At 37.2% G+C, this 20,282-nt stretch overlaps 1 protein-coding gene across 3 annotated transcripts in view; it reads right to left on the reverse strand.

The window, feature by feature from the left end:
* Window positions 1–20,282, reverse strand: part of RANBP6 (RAN binding protein 6) — a 208,272-nt gene that overhangs the window by 120,819 nt on the left and 67,171 nt on the right. For 2 of the 3 annotated variants that reach the window (XM_032635177.1, XM_032635178.1), the window contains one exon: window positions 4,878–5,017. The exons of the other annotated variant lie outside the window; for it this stretch is intronic. The gene's annotated coding sequence lies outside the window, so the exon portion shown is untranslated. The remainder of the gene's footprint in view (window positions 1–4,877; window positions 5,018–20,282) is intronic. 3 annotated transcript variants of the gene reach the window in all.

Below are 20,282 nucleotides of genomic sequence, written 5' to 3' on the forward strand. Positions count from 1 at the left end.
GATATCGGTGTAAAGTGTTCTTTTCTTGTGATATTTTTACTGGCATTTATAGCAGAGTAATTCTGGCCTCATAGAATAAAGTAGGAAGCGTTCCTGGCTCTTCTTTTTATATTTACTTATTTATTTTTTATACTATAACCATTTTATTAATGGTTGACATCAAGAATATATAAAATCAAGAATATATAAAATCAATGCAGAAAAATGGTATTACATAAATATCATTCTTATAATGGAATCAAAATCTCATGACTACAGAGTATTTTCACTTTGTGTAAGTGATAACTAAAGTCAGTTTTAGAGCTCAACATTCTGATGAAGTTTAGAAGTATTTTAAACTAGCTTTTGGAATCTTAGAATTTATTTTTTAATCTTTCTTTTTCTTTCTTCTCCCAGTAACACTGAGATATAAAATATAAAATATAATATATAGCATATTTATTTTTATTTTTTGAAGAGTTTGAGAAGTATTGCTGTGAATTCTTCTTTAAGTGAATGGTGAATTCACCAGGGAGGGTACCTTATCCTAGGCTTTTCTTGCTTATTATAGGTCTGTTCAGATTTTCTATTTCTTCCTGAGGCAGTTTTTATAATTTGCATGTTTATAGGAACTTATCCATTTCATCTAGGTTATTTAATTTGTTAATATATAATTGTTTACGATATGCTCTTATAATTTTTTATAAGATTTACAGTGATATATTCACTTTCATTTCTGATTTTAGTAATATGAGTCTTCTCTTTTTTTTCTTAGTCAAGCTAAAGTTTTGTCAATTTTGTTGATCCTTTCAAAGAATCAAGTTTTGGTTCCAGTGATTCTCTCTTTTGCCTTTCTATTCTCCAATTCACTTATTCAGCTCTTATCTTCATTATTTCCTTTTTTCTGCTAGCTTTGTAACTGAGCAGGACCCTATGGGGCCTTCCTGGGACAGAACCCTCCCCCATATCCTTTGCTTTAGCTCCTCTCTGAAGTACCTAGGTAATAGTATCTGATGCATATTTCCTTAGATTTTCAGATGCTAAAACCACCACCAAATGGAAGAAATTAACTACTTGATGATGAGGAGAACACAGCCTCCAGACCTTTTGGTGCTTAAGGATTGATCACCGTCAACCAATCAGAGAATTATGCACGAGCTGATCACGTACCCTGGGACACCTCTCCCTCACCTTGCCTTTAAAGATGCCTTGCTGAAACACTTCCGGGAGTTTGGGGTTTTTTAAGCACAAGCCACCTGTTATCCTTGCTTGGTCCTGCAATAAACCTTTCTCTGCTCCAAACTTCAACGTTTTGTTTTGTTTGGCCTCACTGTACATTGGGCACACGAACTTGTATTCAGTATCAACTTTGGGTTTAGTTTACTCTTCTTTTTCTAGTTCTTTAAGGTTTAGAGTTAGATTACTGGTCTGGGATCTTTCTTCTGTCTTCATGTAGGTGTTTACAGCTATAAATTTTCCTTTGAGCACTGTGATGGGGCTTGGGGCAGGCTGCCCCCAAATATGCCAAGGTGGCATATTGATTATTATGAACTGAAGTTACTTGACAAACAGCCAGTACAAGAAGAATATTCTGACCCTCCTTTGTTTCTCTGAAAGCAGGAAACAGTGCTCCCATTGGAAGATACCCTCTCTATGCTGAGAGGATGGAAGGCATTCTTATTACTGGCGATAGAGAATTCAAAACTGAGAAATCTGTATAAACAAACTGTATTATTTCTTCATTAATTTGTTACCCCAAGCAAAAACCCCTCTGCTTTGTCAAGTCTTCACAAATAATTGATTCTTTGTCTAAGAAGGTATATTAACCCTGGTTTGGTCACTTCTTAGGTCCCACACCTATGGGACCTCTATACAAGCAAAATTACATTTGTGTATTTTTCTCCTGTTAAGCTGCCTTATGTCAATTTATTAGGCTAGCTTAAGACACCTAGCAGGGTAGAGGAAAAATTTTCCTCCCCTACAACTGTTTTCTCTGCATCTCATAAGTTTGAATATGTTTCATTTTCATTCATTTCTAATTATTTTCTAGTTTCACTTCTAATTTCTTTTTTGACCCATTAGTTGCTTGAGTGTGTTAATTTCCCCATATTTGTGAATTTTCTAGTTTTCCTTCAGTTATTAGTCTTATCTCATTGTACTCAGAGAAGAAAATTTTAGATGATTTAAATATTTTAAAATTCATTAAAATTTGTTTTGTGGCCTAATATGTGTCTTTCCTGGAGAATGTTCCAAGTACACTTGAGAAAAAATGTATTCTGCTGTTGTTGTGTTCCACAGATGTGTTCCATAGATGTCTGTAAAGTCTAGTTGGTTTATAGTGTTGTTCAAGCCCTATATTTTCTTATTGACCTTCTGTCTGGCTGTTCTACACATTATTGAAAGTAGGGTATTGAAGTCTCCAACTATTACTGTTGAATTGTCTATTTCTCACCTCAATTCCGTCAGTTTTTGCGGCATATATTTTGGGGTTCTGTTATTTGGAGAGTATATGTTTTAAATTGTTAATTTTCTTGATGGATTGACTCTTTAATAAATCTATAATGCCTCTGTCACCTGTAACAATTTTTGTCCTAAAGTCGATTTTGTCTGATATTAGCACAGCCACACCAACTCTCTTTTGATTACTATTTGCATGGAATATATTTTACCGTGCTTTTACTTTCAACCTATTTGTGTCCCTGGATCTAAAGTGAGTGTCTTATAGATGGAATATAATTGGATCATGTTTTTTATTCATTCTGCCAATATCTGCCTTTGCAGTGGAAAATTTAAGCCATTTACATAAAGTAACTACACATAAGGAAGTACATACTTCTGCCATTTTGCTATTTGTTACCTTTAAGTCTTATATCTTTTTTTCCCCCATTTTCTCCATTACTGCCTTCTCTTTTTATTGATTTTTTTCTAGTGTGCTATTTTGACTACCCTCATTTCTTATTCTGTGTATTTTTGTTTTCTTCTTAGTGGTAACCCTGAGGATTATAATAAAATCTTAACTCTATAATAATCAAATTTGAGTTAATACTAACATTTTCAATAGCATACAAAACTCTTCTCCTTTATAGTTCCACCTCATTTTTCCCAATGTTTTTGTCACAATTAATTGTTTCTACATTAATTATAGATCTATAATTATTATTTTATGCATTATTCTTTTAAATTATAAAGAAAAAAGAGAAGAATTACAAATAAAAAATATAACAATATCAGCTTTTATATTTATTCATGTAGCTTCTTTTTAACATTGTTCTTTATTTCATATGGCTTCAAGTTACTCTCTAGCGTCCTACCATTTCAGACTAAAGGACTTACCTTAGCATTTCTTACAGGGCAGATCTACTAGTGACCAACTCTGTTTTTGTATATCTGAGAATATCTTAATTTTCTCTTCATTTTTGAAGGATGGTTTTGTCACATATAGAATTTTTGGTTGACTGTTTTTCTTTTAGCACTTTAGATATGTCATCCTAATGCATTCTGACCTCCATGGTTTCTGAAGAGAAACTGTTAACCTTATTGAGGATACCTTATACATGATAAGAAACTTCTCTCGTGCAGCTTTCAAAATTCTCCCTTTGTCTTTAGCTTTTGACAGTTTGGCTCTAATGTGTCTCCGTGTGGATCTCTGAGTTTATCCTGCTTGAATTTAATTGAGTATTTTGAATGTATAGATGCCTGTCTTTCATCAAACTTATGTTTTTAAACATTATTTTTTCAAATATTCTGTGTTCTTTTCTCTCTTTTTTCCCTCTAGGACTCCTATTATGCATATGTTGGTATGCTTGAGGTGTCCCAAAGGTCTCTTAATCTCTGTTTATTATTCTTCATTCTTTCCTCTTTCTTCTCCCCAATTGACCTAACCACTGATTCTTGTTAATAGTCACATTTGTTACTGATCTCCCCTAGTGAATTTTTCATTTTATTTCACTTTTTTTTTCAATTCCAGAATTTCTAGTTAGTTCCTTTTTATAATTTCTTTCTCTTTATTGATACTCTCTATTTGGTGAGACATCATTCTCCTGGTTTCCTTTATCTCTTTGAACATATTTAAGACAGCTGATTTAAAGTCTCTGTCTGGTAAGTCCCATGTTTGCTTTTCCTCAAGGATGGTTTCTGATGACCTCTTTTTTTCCTGTGAATGGGCCATATTTTATTGCTTCTTTCCACGCCTCATCATTTGTGTTGAAAACTGGACATATTGAAAATTATAATGTAGTAACTCTGGAAATTCAATTCTTCCCATTCCCAGGTTTGCTGCTCCTGCTTGTAGTGAGTTGTTGTTGTTGTTTGTTTAGTGAGTTTTCTAAAGTATTTTCTACAGTCTGTATTCTTTGTTACATGTGACCACTGAAGTCTGTGTTCCATTAGCTTAGTGGTCAGCTAGTGTTAAGACCATAATTTCCTTAAACAACTACAGCCAAAATTAGAAGAAGAAAAGAAAAAGAAAAAATTACTCTCCCAGTTTTTTCAAGTTGGTTCTGTGTTGGGCATTCCTTCAGTGCTTAGCCAGGTGATTTATAACTCTGCCTTAGCCTTCACTTCATGCTACCATGGAGACTGAAGGTCAGCCAGAGGTGAAAATATAGGGTCTTCTAAGGCCTGTTTTGAACATGTGTCCAGACTTGGGTATGAGCCTTGACTTCCTGATTCCCCAGTATACATGTGAACTTTTAAAAGACCTTATTCTCCCATGTATCTCTTTTCTTAAGTTCTTCTTTTCCAGGCTTTTTGACTTGTCTATTGCTTATTCTGTTTTGTATCTTGTCCCAGCATGCTGCAGCCAATTCTTTTGCCTTTAAATGTTTTTGGCAAACACTTCCCAGGAGGCCACCGCAGCCCTGGGAATGCTTCAAATCAAATAAAAGAAAGGAAATTACCTGCACCAGTCCTTTAGGGAGCCTCAAGACAGGTCAAAACACACAACCAGAATTCTTTGAGAACAAGGTCTATCTTCCTCCTTCTGGCACTAGCATCTGCACCAGGGGTGCAGGCTGTCATCTTCCTGGCTGCTGTTGATCTGGGGGATGAAGGATGGCAAGTAGGTAATTAAAAATGCCACAGCACTCTCTCACTGCAATGCACCAGCTTCTTTCTTCATTAAGCTTTTTGTGGTTGTTGTAAGTTTTTACTAGATTGAAGGGTAATGTGAAACTTGATTTTAACAGCTCTTGTCAGCTTACTTGTTGCTTTTGTGAAGGCATGGAACCCTGGAATTCCATATTCTGCCATATTAAGTGACATCAATTGAAATAGTTCTGCAACTTACATTATGGACAAGAATATGTTTAATTTTGTAAATGTTCTATGCGTGCTTGAAAAGAGTATGTATTCTCCACTCTTAGATAAAATGAAATTTATATATCCATTTGACCTAGCTCATTGATTGTGTCATCCAAGATTTCTAAATTCTTATGAATATTTTTTCTGCTTAATAGTTGCTTATACATATTCAATCTCTCACTAGAATGATTGATATGTGTATTTCCCCCCATAATTCTATTCATTTTTGTTTTATGTACTTTAGACTGTAACAGATTTTTGTTAGTTTAGATATATTTCTTCCCAGTGTATTGAATGTTTTGTCATATTCAGTAAACTTCTTCATCTTTAGGTATACTTTTTACCTAAAAGCATAACATGAATGAAGCAATACGAGCTTTCTATTGATTAGTATTTGCCAACATATAATTTTCTATCCTTTAATTTCAATTTATAGATTTTGTATATGTTTCTTAAAAACAGCATATAGATGAATATTTTCTTTTCAAGTCCAATAATATTAGTTTTTGTTTTTGTTTTTTGTTTTGCAGTACATGGGCCTCTCACTGTTGTGGCCTCTCCCATTGCGGAGCACAGGCTCCAGATGCACAGGCTCAGCAGCCATGGCTAACGGGCCTAGCCGCTCCACGGCATGTGGGATCCTCCCGGACCGGGGCACAAACCTGCATCCCCTGCATCGGCAGGTGGACTCTCAACCACTGCGCCACCAGGGAAGCCCAATATTAGTTTTTTGACTGGAGCATATAATTCATATAATGAAATTATTGATATATTTGGGTTAAATATACTCTATTTTGTCTCTTCTCTTTGTCTCGCCTTTTGCATGTTTTGTTTTCTCTCCTTTCTTGATTTGTATTGTATGAACTGTTTTGTTCTTTCTCCAGTCTTGCTTGATTTGTATTGTATAGACAACTATTTCATCTCCTTTTTTTTTTCTTGGGCAGCGCCATGGGGCCTCTAGGATCTTAGTTCCCCAACCAAGGATTGAACCCAGGCCCTCAGCAGTGAAAGTACAGAGTCCTAACCACTGCACTACTAGGGAATTCCCTATTTTATCTCAGTATACTTGACCCCATTCTATTTTTCCTCCTCCAATAGTTTGGAAGTTAGTTATGTGCCTGATATCTATTATTCTGAAAATCTTCCTGAAAAATGTAACAGGCATGTTTAATGTATCTAAGCCTAAAATTCAGGAATATTTTTATCCTCTTTCTGACAAATACATGGTCTTAGAGAATTCCCATTCCTATAATCACCTCTCCAGATTTATGGGCTACTTTTGTCATGTATTTAGTTCTAGCTTTTCTTAATATTACAATAAATTATTATCATCATTTATACTCAATATTTGTTTAGTAGTACCTCCATATTTATCATATGCTTTGCTCTTCAATTCCACTTGAACCTTAGGTCTACCATTTGGGGTCAACTTCCTCTGTCTGAAGTATATCCTTTACAATTTCATTTTTAAAAGTCTGCTTGTAGCAAACCCTCAGTTTTAGCTTTTTTTCTCTTTTAGGAACAAAGTAACATTGCCAGATCTAGTATGTGTCTGTGGGTCAGCAAAATTTCAGACAGCCTCCTTGTATCTACCCTGAAAGGAGGCAGTTGGTACTTGAGAAGGAACAGGAGAGGAGAAAGAACTATGTAAGTCATAAAACTGGGGTGACCATATCTCAGTGTTCACCTATTACTCTGACTAATTATTAATAACACTTTTCTCATTCTAAAAAGTTTTACAGTTTGGATAATAAATTCTACTGTCACTTGAATAAAGCCCAAATGACCTGCAGTCCTCCTGGCTTCTGGAGCCATGTTTTCATTTGTATTGAACTCAGATAGCTAGGGACTTTCACTTCGAATAGAATGGAGTAGCTTGTGGCAGTCCAATGTTGCCATTAAGAATCACCAAAAAGAGGGCTTCCCTGGTGGCGCAGTGGTTGAGAGTCCGCCTGCTGATGCTGGGGACACGGATTTGTGCCCCGGTCCGGGAAGATCCCACATGCAGCGGAGTGGCTGGGCATGAGCCATGGCCCCTGAGCCTGTGCATCTGAAGCCTGTGCTCTGCAATGGGAGAGGCCACAACAGTGAGAGGTCTGGTACTACAAAAAAAAAAAAGAATAACCAAAAAGGGTTGATAAAACATCACAAACAAACAAATGAACAAACAAAAAAACAAGCAAACAAAAACCCATTTAAAGGTAAGAGAAAGATAAGAAGCATTGAGGATGAGGACTCAAGATTCCAAGGACAGGGAAGCTGAAGCTACAGCTGCTTTTTTCCCAGGGGCATTGGTCGATTCCATGTTTGCACCAGGAGGCAGGCAATCTGGATTCTGTCTGGGCAGAAGGCCACTGCTAGGAAACAGAGAAATCAGCAAAGTCTTTGGTTTTCTTGTGGGGCTGAAGAGACAAAATTGGAGCCTTGAAGGGCCAATAACTTAGTGGAAAAAAAAGGCTGGGGAGAACTGAGCCTGACATACAAAGAGTTTTCTCCTCAAAAAATTTGCCAAATTATGCAGTTGCATGAGGCAGAGGTTTAAAGTAATTAGAAAGCCCTTAAAACAGAGCTGAAGTTTTGGCAGTTTTTGTTGTATTTTGCAATCTTACTCTTCTGAGGAGAGAAAAGTTATAGTGCATGACTGCTAGGGGAAATTTTCATAATTTAAAAATTTGATTAATCCAAAAGAAGCAAAGAAAGAAAGAAAATGTGGCATAAACCAGGAGGACAAAATATAGAAAAATAAAGCAAAATTGTAGACATAAATGCAAATATATCAGTAAATACAGTAAATGTAAGTAGACTAAATAGTCCAGTACAAAGACAAATGATAGTCAAACTGGTTAAAAACAAAAACCAACTACATACTGCTTATAAGAGATACTTCTTAAATAAAGAGGAACATTTTATAATAAAACAGAGTTCAGAGTACATCATAAAGTCACACTGTTTATCCTTTGTAATCTTAGTATTTGCAAGAATTACCAGGGTAGAGCATAATGACAGGTCCCTTGGTTGTTACCTGTCATCTCTCCCTCCCATTTACTGCACACAGCTCAACTCCAAATCAGCACGGATCGTCTAGCTTCTTGCCTACTTGCCTTCTTCCTTCACTGCTTTATTTCAAGAGGAGATACAGCCCTCTTCTTTCATTCCTCACAAACACAACACTTATCTTGTAACAGATAATTGCTCAGGCTTAGGGATAATGAAAGTGTTGCATGTGACATGACTCTCATGTGAACTGGAAGTATAAAAACAGAACATAAAATCCATAATTGCTGGATTAATTTAAGATGGAAATGGGGAGAAGACAGAAAGCAGTGAATCTTAGTTGACAGGATTGTAACTATTGGCTTTTTACATGCTATTAAAACCTGCTAAAATCTCATCCATTCAGCTCTCCCTTCTACAGCAATTTGGTTCTCTGCCAAACTTTCCATAATAAATAGAGCCTGCAAGCTCTCTGAACAGAGAACTGCAGCCTTTCAGGGGAGAAATCAAAACAAGATCACAAGGTAAGAATGAAATCAATATTCTGGTAGATTTTTAGTCACGTCTTGCAAAGTGAGACCTTGAGAACCATGGAGAAATGGTTTTATTTCTATAAAATAAAGGATTAGGTCGATTTATTATTATTGCCAATAGAAGTAAAAGTTGATGATAATAGTTGCTACTAACTTCGAATTCCATTTTGCTTTCCTTTGAGTGATTTATAAAATTATTAATAGATTGCTAAAATAAATTGTTTTTATAGTACTGTTCCCCTTCCTCACCACAAAACTTCGTAAAGAAAGTTGATAATTCTATTTCCTACTCCTGAAATGCTTATCCAAGACAAACATACTCACAATTGTTTACAAGCGGTTTTCAAGAAAGAAGGACAAATATAAGAACTGAAAAGTGCTATTCCCTCAAAAAAATCTGCTCAAAAATAATTTGTGAAAAAATAAGGAATTAACATTCTAAATAAGTAAATTTAAAAGCTCATTAGTGTTGTTACTATTCTTCATTTAGAGTGAAAATAGTTTTTGTTCTCTTTAATTCTTGCTGTTTTGCACTTTCCTTTGCCTTATCTTTTCCTGCATGAATACTTGCCTCCAGACTATTTTAATTTAAAAAATGACACAAGGTCCTAAGTATTGTGGCTGCACAAGAGTTGATTCTAGAAGGTCTTCGGAGATTTGAGAGTGGAGTATCTAGGACTAGGTGTGGCTGGATATTCTTGATGCTCACTCACTCCTCAGCATTGTGCTTCCTCAGCTTGAATCATCCCTTTATGTCACTGAATGCATCCCTGTATGTCATCCTATGCTGTTCCCTACATCCCTACCTACTGCTTCTCACATTTGTCTTTTGAATACTTAGTGCACTTCTTCTAATTTCGACCCTGAAAAGGCACAGCTCTGTGTTCAGAAAACTTCAGAATCCTCTGTTTCTTAAAGTTTAGGGTGGGTGCTTGAGGTGAATCACACAGCTGGGTAGTGTCCTTAAATTGTAAAGAATTCTCACGGGCATCACTGTCTGCAACTCAAATTTCACATTTTCTTCTCCATGCTTCTCTGAAAGGATCCTGGATTTCCTACCAATATTTGACTGGTGGCTGCATAATTCATTTTCTCAGCAATGTGTTGACTTAGATGTTTTTCACTTTCCCACCACTGTTTAACTTACAGTATCTAAAGCAAGAATGTACCTCTTTTCCTTTCCCATTTATGGAGAGAGAAGAATCCTGAGGGGAACTTTCACTTAGGGGTTGAAATAGGTCTAAAAAGTAAGGGAAGCGATTGAGAAATGGGAGCTGCCTCTTCTGGCCAAAGTCTGTAGAGGATTAAAGAAACAGCTTTCAACCAACTTCAGGGAATGTATCTGAGTTTCAGCTGTAAAAAGTTCTGCTCCATGGAGGAATTAAATCATTACAGGGAAATACTGTGGGAGGTGAGGAGGGGGGTTGGGGTGCAGCATTGAGGGAAGAAAAAAATAAACACCAAGAATTGTTTATGCGAGTAAATCTGACAGCATGAGGTCTGTTTTGGAGATATGAGTGCAAAGTTAAATCATTACATGGAAGTACTGCAGAGGGGGCAGCACTGGGGGAAGAAAAATATATACATCAGGGAATATTTATGCCAGTAAATCTGATAGCATGAGGTCTTTTTTGGAGATGTGAGTGTAACTGCGCCAAAATCAATGTATCTTTCATTCAACAAGTTGAAATTTTGCCAAACATGGTGGGCATCAAGTGATAGAATTCTCTTATATCTCAACTTGCAGCAAGAACATTTAGAAACATTAAGACCAAAAATAATCTCCTTGAACAGCAGAAAGAGATCTTAATTCCATTAAAAAAAATGATGCTTGGTTCAAGGACTTTAGGAAATCCTGGTAGAACCTCTAATCTCTTTTCAATTTCCCTGTGGTTTCTCTGGTGCTATATCTGTACGCAAAAGGAAACTTTAAGGGTACACAGCCTTAGAGGACAGGCAAAGTTCATTTTTGGAGGTGTTAAAGGGGGGAATAAAGAGTTTGGGGCACTTCTTCCCTGTAGCAGACTCCTGGCACACGTTCACATGCTGTCCTTGTTATTGTTGGTAAATCATGCTATATCTGTGAAGGTTTTTGATTTTTTTGTTTTGTTTTGATTTTTACTTTAAGTGAAGAGTACAGTATAGCATAATAGTAAAAAACACAGATTTTTAGAGTAAGATAGGCCTCAACTCCATTATCTGTCATTGATTAGCTGTATGATTTTGGATCTTAACTTTCCTGAGCCTGAATTTTTTTCTCTTGTGTAAAATGTAAAACAAAATCAAAACAATAATAAAACACTCTACCCTAGAGAGGTGATGAGATGCTTATGAAGGTAAAGCAAGTCAGAAGCAGTCATGAAAGGTAACTGTTAATGATCACTGAAATTTTACTAAATGTGAGACATTCATTCCACATTCTCCCATTTAATCTTCACAGTACCTCTGTGAAATAAATATTATCTTCTCCATTTATAAAATTAAGCAGGTGAGATTTAGAAAGATCGTACTAACCCAACATGACACAACTAGCAAATTTCAGACCAGCAATTAAAACCCAGAGTTAAGTTCCATGAATGAGAAAGACCAACAGGGAAAATGGATTCCAAATGACTTAATTTAATGTGTCGCTAATCCTCTTTGTGAAGCCATTTTCTATTCAAATTTTCCATCATTTCCAAATAAAAATTTTAGTGAGATAACATTAAAACCTTTCACCTGTTTTCTTTAGGGCTACATTCATTACCATCTGAGGGAAAGGGTTCTTGTCAGCCACTGTTCTCTTATGTGACTTTCTTTTGTCATTCCCACTGGTAATGCCAGAACAAACAGTATCCATCCATAAACTTGGCTTTACTTTTAACCAGCATACCAGTCTACATCTAGTTCCTCTTCACTTTGAACAGCTCATAAATTGGATGATCATCACAATTTTTCCCAGCAGTGTTAATGAATCTGAGACCTTTTGCAATTGTAAGAATGTTTTGCTCATTACTTCTCTTGGATTTCCTAGCAAAGATTAGATATTTTCTTAAAGAGTTGGACAGAACTTCATAGTTTTGCATGTCTGCTGTGTTCAAATCTCAACCACTCTAACTTCTTAGCCCTAACTTCTTAGCCTGCTGGCTCTATCAGTTGCAGTTGTTTAAGAAATGCTATTTAAGTAGTTTATATTTTCTTTAAAAAGAGAAAATGATATGACTTTTCCCCACGTTCTTTCATTTGGGGGCTTGTTAAACCCAAACATGAACTTTCCTCTAACCTGAATTTATTAGTTCCAAAATTTTTCCTACCTAAGGTTTTATTTTTCAATTATCTTTTATACATATATTATATATATTAATTGTCCACACTCTTTAACAATCCTGTTTAAACAATACTTTATCAGTAGTCAGCATGATTGCTTCATGCAGGTAAATCAATAGTAGTAATATTGTTTCCTTGAGTAAATATTTCTTATTTTCTAGTCATTTTTAAGAGTTTGAGCCACAGACCTAGGTGCCAACATTCATTCTAGTGTAATTCAGTGGCTATCTTTAGCTTCCTTTTTTTTCTTCATTATGACTTGTATAAGATCTATATTACCTCAATGTATATGTAGCATTACTTTATCAAAGAGCATGCATATTTTTTTCTTCACTGACTTTCTCACATGCCATATGGTTTGTGAAATCATAATCATAATTGTCACTATGCGGTGCCAATTACATTTATTAGAATAAATCGGATGTTATTGACTCAAAGGAGTATAAGCTGTTTGACTAAAAAAGTTTGGAGGGTCCCATGCCTAGGATGTGACATATAATGCTTACATGTGGCTGTCCAATTATTATTACCATTCATTATGTCAAGTGGAAGGATTTCTCCTCAGTACTATGAGGTCCATGAGATTAGACACAGCATTTAGAAGCATTAAAGTCATTCGCACTGTGATGTACCAGTTGGAAAAAAATGTTGTTTATAAATCTTTGTATTTTTTTAATTCATAAAAGTATAAAAAATTAGATAGAAGTCCAGTTTATAGCAGCGTCCAATTTTTTTTCCTGGTTATTTGTGGGAAATGCTCCTAAAAGAGCATCTGGCTTTAGACTTATTGGCTCTCCCTACTATCTAGATAGAATCATGCAGGGACTAGTAACCTCGAGGATTGTAGTTCACTGCTAGGTCCAGATAACTTCTGTACTTATTACATGCAACACCTCTTCTTGGCAAAGAAAGGGACACCAGTTATATTCTTTTGCTCTGCATCATTAGGCATAGAAAGAGGTCATATCTGTCCAGGGGAGGAAAATAATTAGGTCTTATCTTGGAGAAGAGAAGTGTCTAGCATAGTCTTCATTTCAGTAGTTTTCACTTTAAACCCAGCTACCAGGTAACCAAGACTGAGCTTACTTGGATTCCCATGTAAGGATGATGAAGTCAGCAATCTGGGAAACTGCTACAGCCCATGAAGTAGGCAGGGTGGGAGACAAAGGCTTGTCACGCCATGGTGGACAAGTTTCCAGACCTCTGAGTTGTATTTCTGATCATTGCACAAGATAGCTCTGTTGAAACTTTTATGGGAATTAAATATCCAGGGTATGGATTGTGTCTTAGCTTATTCAGGTCAATGTCCAGGAACTCCCACATCTGTGAGTAGAAAGCTTCTATACTCTTGAATTTTAAATGTCTTTTAACAATCAAATTTAATATCTAATACACAATGCAGTATATCACTGGGTGGCCATTTGGTTGTGAAAGAAAATCTCATGGTCTGTCCAGGGATGACGTTCAAAACATTTAACAGCTGGCATGGCATGGCAGAGATAAGTGAGAAAGGAACTAGCCACGTGGAGCATGCCAGCTGAATACCAACTTTGGAAGGGACTCTCATTGTGGCTTTGGCCTCTATCAACTAATTTGGGATAATGTGGTAGTGAAGGAGCTGTGGGATAGCTTAAGTTTTGCGGTACGCAGGCCTCTCACTGTTGTGGCCTCTCCTGTCGCGGAGCACAGGCTCCAGACATGCAGGCTCAGTGGCCATGGCTCACGGACCCAGCCGCTCCGCGGCATGTGGGATCTTCCCAGACCGGGGCACGAACCCATGTCCCCTGCATCGGCAGGTGGATTCTCAACCACTGCGCCACCAGGAAAGCCCAGTGCTTTTCTCTTTTGAGCATCATTACGGACTCATGATTTTTGGTGATGTGTAATTAACTCGTTTTCAGACTTGTTTTGATTAGCTATAATTTTTTGTTGTCTTCAGTCACTTGGTCACAATTTAGTACACAGAAGCCCCTTCACGGTGGCTCTTTCTTTTTAAACTACCTCAGAACTTTAAAATATGCATCTCTGTTCTCAGGCAACAAGTTATTCAGGCTCACCCTGCATTTCTTCTATCTGAAACATTAAATCAGCCGTTCTCCAAAGAGCCCTAGTTTCTTCAGTGGAGAACATTATTAGGCTACCAAAATCTGGGCCCTGGGATATACATTGGATTATATCATCTTAATACTGAAATTAAAGCAGTTCAGTTAAAATCATGAGTTCATATTTGTATTATCACTGGAGTTCTATGATATATGTCAAAATACTTCTTACAATTATTTTTAATATTTTATTTTGTTATGAGTATATAAACATTTGTTTGATTTACACTTTGGTCCAATTGTTTAAGTTCTTTTTGACTTTGAAAATGTTGATGTGTTATTGACAGTTTTTTAAATTTGGTTGCTGCATTAGTTACTGGAGGATGTGGAAACCTGCTTAACAGTTCACTTTATAAGTAGGATGTTAACTGAAGTTTGATCTTCAATGTCTTTACAAGTCATTTCATTTGGCTACTATGTGTCCACCCACAATGACTTAATGCATGATTATATGTATATGATTATCATAATCAATTGTATACACAAATTAATATATATATAAATTTTTGGTGAACAAATCCTACTGGTGTTTTACAAGAATAAAATAGCAATAAAAGTACTATATTGGCAATCTGTAAAATTAATAGTAAAACTAGTAATAATAGTACCACTATTGGCAATCTGAATTTTTTTTTTAAAAGAACAACTCAAATAATTACTTATAAATTTCAAAATCCTTTCATGATATAAAATTTTTCAGTTTATCCATTCTGTTTCTGTCATATCATGCTTTTCTCTCATATAAAATATTTTTATTGATTTTAAAATATCAATTTATGTATTCATATTATTATACTAAAATTTTGCTTAAAATATATCATTATTTAAATATTAAAATGTTTAAACTAGCTGCTATGGAACACAGTATGAAGGTTCCTCAAAAAATTAAAAATAGAACCACCATATGATCTAGCAATCCCACTTTTGTGTATGTATCCAAAAGAATCGAAAGCAGGATATTGAAGAGTTATTTACACACCTACGTTCATTGTAGTATTATTCAGAATAGCCAAGAGGTGGAATCAACCCAAATGTCCACTAATGAATGGATAAAGAAAATATAGTATATACATACAATGGAATATTATTCAGCCTTACAAAAAAGGAGGAAATCCTGTCACATGCTACCACAGGGATGAACCTTGAGGACATTATGCTAAGTGAAATAAGCCAGACACAAATACTGTATACTATATGATCCCATTTATAGGAGGTATTAAAGTAGTCAAACACAAGAAACAGAGAGTGGAATGGTGTTGCCATGGGCTTTGGGAAGGGGGAAATGGTGAGTTGTTGTATGATGGATATAGTTTTAATTTTGCAAGATGAAAAAGTTCTAGAGATCTGTTGCACAACAATGTGAATGTAGTTAACACTACTGAAGTGTACACTTAAAAATGGGTAAGATGGTAAGTTGTATATTATCTATTTTTTTACCACAATTAAAAATGTTTATAAAGAAGGGCTTTGAGCAGGGGGTGGGGGAGAATGTTTAAACAACCCAACTGTATTTAGAGATATTATTAAGTCAATGTCCAGAATACATTAGTTGTTAGCCATTTCTTTTTAGGATTTAGAAAAAGCCAATGTAGATTACATTTAGACAAAAAATATGTAAAGATAATTTGTATCACTTGATATGCTTTAGCTGCAATAAAAGAATAACAAATTGAATATGGCTCAAATTATAAGGATATTTACTGCTCACTTAACAAGAAGTTCTGAAGTTGGCAGCCCCAGAGTTGGTGTAAAGAATCAAGGACATAACCAAAAGACCCAGGCTCTTCTTACCCTTCTGCTCTGCCATTCTCAGACTGTCCATGATCTCTCCCTTCATGGGAGAAGATGGCTGGCCCAGCTTTGAGCACCACATCCTCACAGAGGGCAAGTGAGTGGAAGTCAAACAGCACTTACTTCTAAGGAGAGAAAGTTTCCCAGAAGTCCCAGGCACACCTCCCCTTTGTCTCAATGGTAAGATCTGTGTTACACGCCTATACCTAGAACTGTTATTGTCAGATGGAGACAGTATTGCCATGAATGGCTTAGGTTTCTGCATATCTAAATTTCTTTTTGGGGGAAAGAAAAGAGATTTGTCAGTTAAAAAACAACATTCATGCTAGGTAAACTCTCAGCATCCCCTCATTCCTGCAGAACTCCAACCATTTTTAGTTTTTCAGGACTTCTTGCCCGTCGCTGAGAAGGGCACCCAAATTCTTTTCAAAGTCATCCTGAGGATTCTGCCTTAGTCTGAAAAACACCTCAAAAATTGTCTTTAGGGGGGCTTCCGGGAAGATGGTGGTAGAGTAAGACGCGGAGATCACCTTCCTCCCCAGAGATACACCAGAAATACATCTACACGTGGAACAACTCCTACAGAACACCTACTGAACGCTGGCAGAAGACCTCAGACCTCCCAAAAGGCAAGAAACCCCCCCACGTACCTGGGTAGGGGAAAAGAAAAAAGAATAAACAGAGACAAAAGGATAGGGACGGGTCCTGCACCAGTGGGAGGGAGCTGTGAAGGAGGAAAGGTTTCCACACACTAGGAAGCCCCTTCACGTGCAGAGACTGCAGGTGGCGCAGGGGGAAAGCTTTGGAGCTGCGGAGGAGAACACAGCGACAGGGGTGCGGAGAGCAAAGCGGGGAGATTCCCGCACAGAGGATCAGGGCCGACCGGCACTCAACAGCCCAAGAGGCTTGTCTGCTCACCTGCCAGGGCGGGCGGGGCTGGGAGTTGAGGCTCGGGCTTCGGTCTGAGCACCGGGAGAGGACTGGGGCTGTCTGTGTGAACACAACCTGCAGTGGGTTAGTGCACCACAGCTAGCCGGGAGGGAGTCCGGGGAAAAGTCTGGACCTGCCGAAGAGGCAAGAGACTTTTTCTTCCCTCTTTGTTTCCTGGTGCGCGAGGAGAGGGGATTAAGAGTGCTGCTTAAAGGAGCTCCAGAGACGGGCGCGAGCCGCGGCTAAAAGCGCAGACCCCAGAGACGGGCATGAGACGGTAAGGCTGCTGCTGCCGCCACCAAGAAGCCTGTGTGTGAGCACAGGTTACTATCCACACCCTGCTTCCGGGGAGCCTGTGCAACCCCCCACTGCCAGGGTCCCGGGATCCAGGGACAACTCCCCCAGGAGAACACACGGCGCGCCTCACGCTGGTGCAACGTCACGCCGGCCTCTGCCGCCGCAGGCTCGCCCCGCACTACGTGTCCCTCCCTCCCCCCTGCCTGAGTGAGCCACAGTCCCCGAATCAGCTGCTCCTTTAACCCCGTCCTGTCTGAGCGAAGAACAGACGCCCTCCGGCGACCTACACGCAGAGGCGCGGCCAAATCCAAAACTGAGCCCCTGGGAGCTGTGAGAACAAAGAAGAGAAAGGGAAATCTCTCCCAGCAGCCTCAGAAGCAGCGGATTAAAGCTCCACAATCAACCTGATGTACCCTGCATCTGTGGAATACATGAATAGACAACGAATCATCCCAAATTGAGGAGGTGGACTTTGAGAGCAAGATTTATGATTTTTTCCCCTTTTCCTCTTTTTGTGTGTATGTGTATGCTTCTGTGTGAGATTTTGTCTGTATAGCTTTGCTTCCACCATTTGTCCTAGGGTTCTATCCTTCCTTTTTAAAAAAAAATTTTTTTTTTCTTAAAAATTGTTTTTTATTTTAATAACTTTATTTTATTTTACTTTATCTTCTTTCCTTCTTTCTTTCCTTCCTTTAGACAACGAATCATCCCAAATTGAGGAGGTGGACTTTGAGAGCAAGATGTATGATTTTTTCTTCTATTTGTGAGTGTGTATGTGTATGCATCTGTGTGAGATTATATCTGTATAGCTTTGCTTCCACCATTTGTCCTAGGGTTCTATCCATCTTTTTATTTTTCTTAATAATTATTTTTTTATTTTAATAACTTTATTATATTTTATCTTACTTTATCTTCTTTCTTTCTTTTTTCCTTCCTTCCCTCCTTCCTTCCATCATTACTCCCTCCCTCTCTCCTGTCTTTCTTTCTTTCTACTTCTACTAATTCTTTCTTTCTACTTTTTCTCCCTTTTATTCTGAGCCGTGTGGATGAAAGGCTCTTGGTGTTCCAGTCAGGAGTCAGTGTTGTGCCTCTGAGGTGGGAAAGCCAACTTCAGAACACTGGTCCACAACAAGGACGTGGAAGAACTAAAGATGAAACAAACAACGATGAAAAACACAATAAATGAAATTAAAAATACTCTACATGGGATCAGAGTAGCAGAATAACTGAGGCAGAAGAACGATTAAGTGACTTGGAAGATAAAATAGTGGAAATAACTACTGCAGAGCAGAATAAAGAAAAAAGAGTGAAAAGAACTGAGGACAGTCTCAGAGACCTCTGGGACGACGTTAAATGCACCAACATTAGAATTATAGGGGTTCCAGAAGAAGAACAGAAAAAGAAAGGGACTGAGAAAATATTTGAAGAGATTATAGTTGAAAACTACCATAATATGGGAAAGGAAATAGTTAATCAAGTCCAGGAAGCACAGAGAGTCCCATACAGGATAAATCCAAGGAGAAATATGCCAAGACACATATTAATCAAACTGTCAAAAATTAAATACAAAAAAAATATTAAAAGCAGCAAGGGAAAAACAACAAATAACACACAAGGGAATACCCATAAGGTTAACAGCTGATCTTTCAGCAGAAACTCTGCAAGCCAGAAGGGACTGGCAGGACATATTTAAAGTGATGAAGGAGAAAAACCTACAACCAAGATTACTCTACTGGGCAAGGATCTCATTCAGATTTGATGGAGAAATTAAAACCTTTACAGACAAGCAAAAGCTGAGAGAGTTCAGCACCACCAAACCAGCTTTACAACAACTGCTAAAGGACCTTCTCTAGGCAAGAAACACAAGAGAAGGAAAAGACCTACAATACCGAACCCAAAACAATTAAGAAAATGGGAATAGGAACATACGTATCGATAATTACCTTAAAGGTAAATGGACTAAATGCTCCCACAAAAGACACAGATTGGCTGAATGGATACAAAAACAAGACCCATATATTTGCTGTCTACAAGAGACCCACTTCAGACCTAGAGACACATACAGACTGAAAGTAAGGGGATGGAAAAAGATATTTCATGCAAATGGAAACCAAAAGAAAGCTGGAGTGGCAATTCTCAGATCAGACAAAATAGACTTTAAAATAAAGACTATTAGAAGAGACAAAGAAGGACACTACATAATGATCAAGGGATCGATCCAAGAAGAAGATATGACAATTGTAAATATTTATGCACCCAACATAGGAGCACCTCAATACATAAGACAAATACTAACAGCCATAAAAGGGGAAATCGACAGTAACACACTCATAGTAGGGGACTTTAACACCCCACTTTCACCAATGGACAGATCATCCAAAATGAAAATAAATAAGGAAACACAAGCTTTAAATGTTACATTAAACAAGACGGACTTAATTGATATTTATAGGACATTCCATCCAAAAACAACAGAATATACATTTTTCTCAAGTGCTCATGGAACATTCTCCAGGATAGATCATATCTTGGGCCACAAGTCAAGCCTTGGAAAATTTAAGAAAATTGAAATTGTTTCAAGTATCTTTTCCAACCACAGCGCTATGAGACTAGATATCAATTACAGGAAAAGATCTGTAAAAAATACAAACACATGGAGGCTAAACAATACACTACTTAATAACGAAGTGATCACTGAATAAATCAAAGAGGAAATTAAAAAATACTTAGAAACAAATGACAATGGAGACACGACGACCCAAAACCTATGGGATGCAGCAAAAGCAGTTCTCAGGGGGAAGTTTATAGCAATACAATCCTACCTTAAGAAACAGGAAACATCTCGAATAAACAACCTAACCCTGCACCTAAAGCTATTAGAGAAAGAAGAACAGAAAAACCCCAAAGTTAGCAGAAGGAAAGAAATCATAAAGATCAGATCAGAAATAAATGAAAAAGAAACGAAGGAAATGATAGAAAAGATCAATAAAATTAAAAGCTGGTTCTTTGAGAAGATAAACAAAATTGATAAACCTTAGCCAGACTCATC

Source organism: Phocoena sinus, chromosome 6 (assembly GCF_008692025.1).
Source record: "Phocoena sinus isolate mPhoSin1 chromosome 6, mPhoSin1.pri, whole genome shotgun sequence".
In the NCBI taxonomy this organism is placed as follows: domain Eukaryota; kingdom Metazoa; phylum Chordata; class Mammalia; order Artiodactyla; family Phocoenidae; genus Phocoena; species Phocoena sinus.